This window comes from Sinocyclocheilus grahami, unplaced genomic scaffold, assembly GCF_001515645.1.
Source record: "Sinocyclocheilus grahami isolate Dianchi unplaced genomic scaffold, SAMN03320097.WGS_v1.1 scaffold608.1, whole genome shotgun sequence".
NCBI classification, from domain to species: Eukaryota; Metazoa; Chordata; class Actinopteri; order Cypriniformes; family Cyprinidae; genus Sinocyclocheilus; species Sinocyclocheilus grahami.
In genome coordinates, this window is record NW_015505787.1 from 855,975 (window position 1) to 862,721 (window position 6,747).

Genomic DNA, 6,747 nt, shown 5'->3' on the forward strand with positions numbered 1-6,747 from the left:
TTTATTATAATAATGTTCTCATTAGAATGTTATATACACGACATTCCCAATCATAGTTATTAATGTTGTGCACTGCTGTTTGAGCTGCGTGCGCTGAGCTAAAGATGATCACCGGTAAACTGAAGCGCTCTTTTAACTTAACCAAACGCATTCTATATGAGATAAATCAGATATACATCAAATAAACACAATATTTTTTTTATTATCTTATTTTTTTTTTTCCTCTACTCCTGTGTGTTGTATGTGATGTGGTGGTTGTATTTCTGAGCCTAAGACAAATTTCCCTCAGGGACAATAAAGTGTACCTAACCTAATATTACAACGTACAATTGCACAAAAGGCTGCAAATGAACAGTGCGCATCTGAAGTGTCTCTGAAGGAAATGCATTATTTATCGGCTTTAAGATATCGGCCAAATTTTCTTATCAGGCCGATACCGATAACAGAAAAAATTAGCATTTATCAGCCGATACCGATATGGTGGCCATATCGTGCATCCCTAGTTATCGGTATTATCACGGTATTGTTCAAATGTGCTGGAGACGTTCAAAAAGTACTGACACACAAATAATTTCACCAAGTTTTACATTTAAAATCAACAAACGACAAATAAAATGAGTTTTTGTTTGCATTAAAGCCACACTTCCTGTGATCCCAATTCCTCTCAGGAGACGACATCATATCCTCTCTTTGGATATAATGTTTTGGCGGTCATTGAAAGATGTTGTGTAAATAATGGTGCTCTGCATAAAAAAAAAACATGGCTCAATTGTGTGCACACTGGATGGTTTGGGAAGTCTTAAATTGAAGGAAGGCAGTACAACAGATTGGGCCAAAAGCACCATTTTAGCTTTGCAGTTTGCATGGAAAGAGGGGTTTAGTAGTCTAATAATCATTAAATACATGAATTTCTGTCATTATTTATTTACCCTCAAGTTGTTGCAAACTTGTTCTGTTACACAAAAGGAGAAGGTTTGCAGAATGTCCAAGTTGCTGCTTTCTATTCAACAAATCTGAAGAGTTACACAACGCTGAGCTCCAAAAATAACAAAAAGTCACCATAAAAGTGCCACAAAAGTAGCCTAAATGACTTAAGGCTCTGTCACATTAGCAATTGCGTATTGTCATATTTCCAAGCAGCAAAACCACAATTTAAATCTTTATTAACCAAACATCTTACCACCCACGGTAGTGCTCAGACTTTCATTCAAGATTTTTAGTAAGTGATAACTTAGATTTTTATATTTTTTACCCCCTTTTCTAGAAGTTTGATGGTGCTAACTAAAACTAAAAAAGACAATTAGAAATGTTGGGTAAAGTAAGTAAAGCCGTAAAGTAGAAAGACTGAAATTGTTTTTTTTTCTTGGAAAACTTAAACTTATTGAATTACAATGTAAAAAAATTAAGTACTAAAACGACTAAAATTAAATAAAATAAAATTGAAATAAAATAAAAATAAAGATATACAGAAATAATTTACTACTACTACTACTAATAATAATAAAAACCATAACAAAATTCCTAAAACTTAAAAAATATAAAAATGCAAGCCAATTTGAAATATGAATAAATACTATAATAATATATCAGTAACACTAAATAACAGATTTGACAGCCCGTGGTCACTGTATGTTTTCATTGCATGGAAAAGAGCAGCTTGAACATTCTGCTAAACTTCTGTACTCCACAGAAGAAAGAAAAGTCACACAGGTATGGAACGGTATGACCGTGAGTAAGTGATGACATGAATGTGCATGTTGGTCTATTCCTTTAATAAAGGTGAAGAAAAGAGCATGTGTGTGGTTACATTGGGGTACAAACCACACACTCATTCTCAGCGTCCCTGCAGAACGGCCAACACCCTCCTCATCTCCAGCAGTGCTTTTCAAAAAGGGTTAAATAAGTCAAAGGATCGCTCTGTGAACACACTTCGCGCCATTAGTGTGAGGAAGGAAAGTCAACTGTGTTTCCCACACCAGAGACAGACTAGGCTTCATTCAAACAGCTCTTCTGCATAAACGTTATAGTCTGTAATTCACAAGATTCTCTCAAAAAACAGTCTCTGATACATTTATTGCAAATCCAAAGAGGTCATCATTCTTTTGAAACTGAGAAATTCATAAGCTATAATGTGCAATGACATGGGTAACTACCACATCAAGTAAATATGTGGTGCATCTTGACAGTAGAAACTTGGATATGGACGATGAAACAGTTGTGTATGTTTTTTTTTTACTCTCAAAGCTGTGATTCCCATCCACTTCCATTATAAGACTGACAGACTGCAACGGTTTGAGTTCAAAATCTTCGTTTGTGTTCTACTGAAGAAACAAAGTCACCTACATCTTGGATGCCTTGGGGGTAAGCAGATAAACATCACATTTTCATTTTTGGGTGAACTATCCCTTTAAGCAAGTAGCACATATCATCCTGATAAAGTTACTATGTTGTTCTAGTGAAGGATCAGCTAATGGTAACCATGTCTGGTCTGGGATGTCTTGAGTGAATGCTGGAGGCTTTATTTTCAGATACTCAAGAAACTTGTAATAACTCAAGTATTTCCTATTGCAGTGTGTGAGAATGTGTGTGTGTCATGCTGGTAAGGAAGCAGGTCTAACTGTGATGCCATCTGTGCCAGCACCTCCCTGCATTCCTGACATTTACACTCGGCAACACAATAAGCACACTATACACATAACACACTGTTTACCCAATATGATAACATAATCAGTTACAATTTCCACACTGGAGGAAGACACGTACAACAGAGATAACCTAACTTTAAACTAATCGATAAATTATTCAATAACACAAACAAACATACACAGGTAAGATTCAACGTTTTTGAAATAATTCCCTTCTGCTCACCCAAGGTTGCATTTGTGTGATTAAAAATACAGTAAAAACAGCAATATTAAAGTTTTTCTATATGAATAAATTATAAAATGGAATTTATTTATGTGACTACAGTTACTACTACAGTGTCACATGATCATTTAGAAATCATTAAAAAAAATAAAAAATAAAACTCTTATTATCAAAGATGCTAAACACTATGCTGCTTCATATTTTTGTGGAAAGTGGGGTACACTACGTTTAGTTATTTATTTTTTAATTTAATTTTTTTTAAGAACTGAATATTTTTATTTGCAATAAACTGATGAAAAATGAAGATAAATATATTATAATGTTACAAAATAGTTTATACTTCAAATAAATGCTCTTTTTGAATTGTTCTATTCGTAGAATCCTGAAAAAAGGTATCACACAAATATATTAAGCTGCAAAAACTGTTTTCGACATTCATAATATTAATCATTATTAATAATTGTGTACCATTAATAATTCAGCAGCGAATCAGCATATTAGAATGATTTCTGAGTAATGATGCTGAAAATTCAGCTTCATAAGAGACTGCTTTGTTATATATATATATATATATATATATATATATATGATTACATTATTTTAATTTTATACTTAAACAGAAGTGTATTTGTATATAAATTTGTTAGCGCCCTTATTTTTGCCTTCTTATTTTATCTTTTCAAATTGTCCTTTCCTGTCCATTTGAACCCTTTTTTAAAAATTAAATTTCATTCTAATCTCTATTCATCAGAGCTGATCCAAACATGTTCAACAGCCACACCTCCTTTTTGCATATTCATAAGGGCTTCCCTTTCATGTGGCTGCTCCTAACCTAACAACATGCAGCAGCTGCACTTATGTCATGGGAATAATTCCTGCGTGCCTCGGCTGCCTAAAAACACTAATCATCTGAGAATAGTTTTTTAGTTTAGACTCAGACAAATATAATACTAATGTCCTCTCTAGTGTTAATTTTGTTAAAGAAGACTATGACGAAAAATGTTTGTTGACGAGCTCTAAGACGAGATGAAGACGAGATGACAATAAGGTCAATAAATGATAACTAAGACTATATAAACATGCAATTTTGTTTACAAAATAAGACGAGACTAAAATGTATTCAAAAAGATAAAAACCTTACCAAAAACCATTCAGTTGATTTGTGCTTACTGGAGAAAGTGTGATACTGAAATGCAAAAGTAAATTTCTCAAATGACAACAATCATTACAATTATAATTTTGAGAAAAACATATTTTTTATCGGTTTAACCCATATATAGAATGACGGAAATGTGACTAATATTTAATTGACTAAAAAAACTGACTAAAATTCTCATATATTTCATTGAATAAACAAAAACAGGAAAAGTTTGTCTAAATATGATAACTAAAATGTACATTTGAGTAAGACTAAGACTAAATAAAAAAATGGCTGCCAAAATTAATACTGCTGTACGGTTAATTACTAATAATCTTATTGCAAAAATGTCTAGTTTTCATTGACTAAAACTAGACTAAAATACTTTTAGATTTTCTTGGACTAAAACTAGACTAAAATACTTTAGATTTTCTTGGACTAAAACTAGACTAAAATACTTTAGATTTTCTTGGACTAAAACTAGACTAAAATACTTTAGATTTTCTTGGACCAAGGTGCTTGATCTGTGTATATTTCTCTCCTGATTCAGACAAGCTTTTCACTTGAGAAGACATTAACTGATGGACTGGAGAGTTGTGTGTATTACTTGTGGATTATTGTGATGTTTTTATCAGCTGTTTGGACTCTCATTCTGACGGCACCCATTCACTGCAGAGGATCCATTGGTGAGCAAGTGATGGAATGCCACATTTCTCCAAATCCGTTCTGACCTTGTTCTATTTGGATGACCAAAGGGTAAGTTAATCATAGCAAATCTTCATTTTGGGGTGGACTATTCCTATTTGCAGACCAGCACAAATGGCCTATACGTCTAATGTTTGCTGTGCAGATTAGAAGAGCTGTCGCTAAAAACATTTCTCCTCCATTCAGCTCATTATGTTGGTCATCTGGCTTCACAAATCCAAGAGAGAGGTTTGAGAGGCTTTATTTGCTTATAGCACCTTGGATCTTTTGAAGTAGATCTCATTAGCATAATGATTATGCATACAAACAGCGACTCAGCTGATTCATCTGGCCCTCAGTGGTGGGTCTTTTGCCTAAACAACTACATCAGTGTCTCTCCAGAGAGGAAAAATAATAATAAAAAGATGCAGTGTTTGATGTGCTGAAATAAATTTAACTCTAGTGCTAACTCTACATATCAACAACATCCCCTACATTGGGCTAACAAACTATATAATATAATATAATATAATATAATATAATGCTCAAATGTTTGGACAACAAATTACTAGTATTATTGAATTGTAATTATTGAAAATACAGTAAAAACAGCAGGGTTCGTACACATTTTTACCAATACATTTCCATGACTTTTGAGACCATATTCATGACCTAAATGTTCCATTATTTTACAATAAGAATAAAAATCTGTTCAAATTATCATAGCATATGTTAACTAAAATGAATGACTATTAATGCTACTCGTTTGCTTTCTTGTTTTAGTAATAAGTACAAGCTGCAACTGCGCCAGACCCTAACTCCACATTTTACATCACTGAATATGATCATTTATTTAACTGTGTGGCCAGGATGGCCATTTTGGTGTAATTTTGTGTGTATTTTTGCTGCTTAAATGCAACAAGCTGTGCTTTAGAGCCCTGCATTTCAGCCCAAGCCCAACGGCTCCAACTTATGTATGGCTTCGGGACAATTTTCACATCATAGCTCAGACACGGGCCAGGCATCAGGCTTGCTTCCTCCTTATGTTTATATTTTAGATATCCATCAATTATTATGGTGATGACAAAGATTTGCCGCGCTCGTGGAAACAACAACAGTGCCGCGACTGTCAAGAGTGGCTCGGACGGTGTTTAGTGTCCAGCAGCAGCGAGTGCTGGAAGAGTTCCATGTTAAAGCGCACGCAAAGCTTGCCACAAAACGCCAGCAAGTAATTACCATGATGAATGCTCCAGGGGAAATAGAATATTCGCAGGGTTTCGGTTCATTTTTGTGAAGCGCTCCTGCTCAAGACCGAGACAGCAGAAAGCGTATCCGGTTTGTTTTCTAAAAAAGCACAACGTGTGCTGATATTGTGAGTGCACACAAATAAAAGTAGACCCTTAACAGTCCCGAATTATGTATTACTCTTACCTTTATGAGCAAAAATGACTGGTTGTTTCCACTGTTATAAGAAAAAAATGCAAGTGATCGTGCTGGCGACTCCATGTCCTGCAAAGTGCGCTTTAGCTTCTCTGCACAAACGATTGGATACGCTCCTAATAGCACACATTTATCTAGGTTAACCATTTAAACTAACATTGTTTTTTTTAAGCATTTTATATAGGCCTATAGATTTTATTTTAGTCAAGTGGTGATGATTTGAGAAGGCTAAATTGATCAAACATAGGCTATGATTAACTCACTGTCTGCCACTGGCCGCTTGGTCGTTACTTGAATTTACTTGAATTAAACAAAAACATTTTCCAAACATATGTCTAAATTAACGTAATAAAGAAACGAAAATATATATAACCACTTTTGCCATTAAAAACGAAACTGGACTATTTTAATGGCTACAACAGCAGCGGTGTAATTGGGAAAGAGAGAAACAGAAAAAAAGACACGGGCTCCAGTTGGACTCGGCCAGTAATTCTGATAATCTGTCGGATAAGGGCTGGACTAGGGCATATGTTTGAGGCCCGTGCAGGGTTCTGCTAAGCTTATTTGGTAGCAAACTCAATTGGGTACTGGCAAGGTGGCTTTATATACGCACGAGC

The 6,747-nt window shown here is 34.5% G+C and overlaps 1 protein-coding gene across 1 annotated transcript in view; it reads right to left on the minus strand.

Annotated features, from left to right (window-relative positions):
• Positions 1-6,747, minus strand: part of LOC107557565 (cyclin-Y-like) — a 57,044-nt gene that overhangs the window by 29,722 nt on the left and 20,575 nt on the right. The gene's annotated exons all lie outside the window — the stretch shown is intronic.